Source organism: Physeter macrocephalus, chromosome 20 (genome assembly GCF_002837175.3).
Source record: "Physeter macrocephalus isolate SW-GA chromosome 20, ASM283717v5, whole genome shotgun sequence".
Classification (NCBI taxonomy): domain Eukaryota; kingdom Metazoa; phylum Chordata; class Mammalia; order Artiodactyla; family Physeteridae; genus Physeter; species Physeter macrocephalus.
This window is the reverse complement of record NC_041233.1, coordinates 116,891,538-116,894,486: the sequence shown is the minus strand read 5'-3', so window position 1 is coordinate 116,894,486 and position 2,949 is coordinate 116,891,538.

Genomic DNA, 2,949 nt, shown 5'->3' with positions numbered 1-2,949 from the left:
CCTGTATCGGCAGGCGGACTCTCAACCACTGCGCCACCAGGGAAGCCCCAGGTTGTTAGATTGAATTAAAGAATATGCATTATACTGTTTCTAGAAAAGGCAATTCACCCCTGCGTGCGTGCGTACACACACACACACACACACACACACACACACACAAACTGTGGCTTCTTAATTAAAAAACATGGTGACATAAGCCTCAATTTGTTCTGATTTCATAACATTTGCAGACTCACAATAGAAAGTAAAATCACTGAGCAAAATGATAAACTTGATATCTGAAGCAAAAGTTTAAATATACTAACTACAATGATCACTACAATAAAATAGTTTTAAATATTTTACAGATAATTATTATAGTATAACATATTATTTATTGTTATATAGAAAATTAAGGTATTTAGAAGACTTCAGGTATAAACACACATACTAAATTACTTATTAAATTACTAAAGTACTGTTATGCAAATATTTGTATTTATTTGGGATATACCTTAAAAATGTTAAGGTATAATTCCAATTGCAAAGAAATTTTGTCAGCGAATGCCTAAAGATCTGTCTTACCTAATCTTACATGTAAAGAAAGGAAAAAAAGGAAAACAAAACAAGCCCAAAGTCAGTAGAGAAAGGAAATAATAAAGATCAGAATGGAAATAAATGAAATAGAAACTAAAAAAATTAAATATTAAAAAGATAAGAAAAGTAAGGGTTGGTTCTTTGAAAAGATTACTACACACAATTTTATGCCAACAAAGTGGACAACCTAGAAGATACAGGTGAATTCCTAGTAACATACAATCTTCTACGACTTCAGGAAGAAACAGAAAACATGAACAAACTGATCACTAGTAATGAAATTGATTCAGTAATCAAAAAGCTCCCAACAGGACCAGACAGCTTCATAGGGCAATTAAATATTCAAACAGTTACACCTATTCTCAGTCAATTTCAAATAAGAGGAAGAAACACTCCCAAACTTGTTCTACAAAACCAGCATTACCCTGAAACCAAACCAGACAAAGATATCACAAAAAATGAAAATTATGGGCCGCTAACTCCAATGAACAAAATCCTCAACAATATATTAGAAAACCAAATTCAACATTACATTAAAAGGATCATATACCATAATCAAGTGGGATTTATTTCAAGAATACAAGGATGTTTCAATATCCATAAATCAATCCATGTGAATACAGCACATTAAAAAATGGAGGTTAAAAATCACATTACCTCAATAAGTGCAGAAATAGCATTAGACAAAATTCAACATCAATTTCTGACAAAAGTTCTCAACAAAGCTGGTATAGAGGAAACATACCTTAATGTAATAAAGGTCATATATGACAAACTGGCAGCAAACATAATACTCTATGGTGAAAAGCTGTAATCTTTTCCCCTAAGATCAAAAATAAAGACAAGGATGCCTACTATCAACACTTTTATTAAACATAGTATTGGAAATCTTAGCCACAGCAATCAGGCAAGAAAGAGAGATAAAAGGCAACCACATTGGAAAGGAAGAAGTCAAACTGTCAACTATTAACAGATGACATGATATCACATATAGAAAATCCTAAAGGACTCCACCAAAAACCCTTAGAACTGATAAATAAATTCAGTAGAGCTGCAGGATACAAAATCAATACTCAGAAATCTGTTGCATTTCTATACATTAATAACAAACTATAAGAGATATTAAGGAAACAATCCCATCTACATCCACCAGAATAAAGTACCTAGGTATAAATTTAACCAAGGAGGTAAAAGACTTGTACTTATACATCAATGTATAAGACATTGATGGAAGACATTGAACATGACACAAAGAAATGGAAAGATATACCATGCTCATGGATTGGAAGAAATAATATTGTTAAAATGTCCATACTACCCAGAGCAATCTAGATTCAGTGCAATTCCTATCAAAATATCAAGGGCATTTTTTGCAGAACTGGAGGTAATAATCCTTAAATTTGTATGGAACCAGAAATCACCCCAAATAACTGAAGCTTCTCTTAGGTTTGGACGTGGATCCACCATTAGAGTATTCTATACAAGTTTCACTGCCTTAGAAATCCTTTGCGCTCTATCTAGTCACTCCTCCCTCCTCACTAAGGCCTGCTTTCACTGCATCCATCAAATTTAGATAAATTGTGTTTTCATTTAGTTCAAAATATTTTCACATTTCTCTTGTGATTTCTTCTTTGACTCATGCATAATTTAGAAGTGTGTTGTTTAATCATCACATGTTGGAATTTTCCAGTTATGTTTGTTATTGATTTCGAGCTTAAGTCCACTGAGATCTTAGAGAAGACATTTTATGATTTTTATTCTTTTAAACTTGTGAAGGTATGTTTTATGGTCCAGAATGTGGTCTATCTTAGTGAATATTCCATGTGAGCTTCAAAACAATGTGTATCCTTATGTTAGATGAAGTAGCATATAGATGCCATTTATATCCAGCTGGTTGATGGTGGTGTTGAGTTCAACTATGCCTTCACTGATTTTCTGCCTTCTGGATCTGTCCATTTCTGAGAGAGGGGTGTCAAAGTCTTCAACTCTAGTAGATTAACCTTGTTCTCCTTGCACTTCTATCAGTTTTTGCCTCATGTAGTTTGAGGCTCTGTCGTTACGCACATACACGTTAGGAACTGCTATGTTTTCTTGGAGAACTGACTTTTTATCATTATGTAATATGCTCTCTTTATCCCTTATTTTGATGTCTGCTGCGTCTGAAATTAATATAGCTATTCTTGCTTTTTTCTGATTAGTGTAAGCATGGAATATTTTTCTCCATCCATTTACTTTTAGTCACATGTGTCTTTATATATATAAAGCAGGTTTCTTAGAGACAATGTAGACTTGGCTCATGTTTTTTGATCGACTCCGACAATCGGTCTTTTAATTGGTGCATTAGACCATTGATATTCAAAATGATTATTAGTA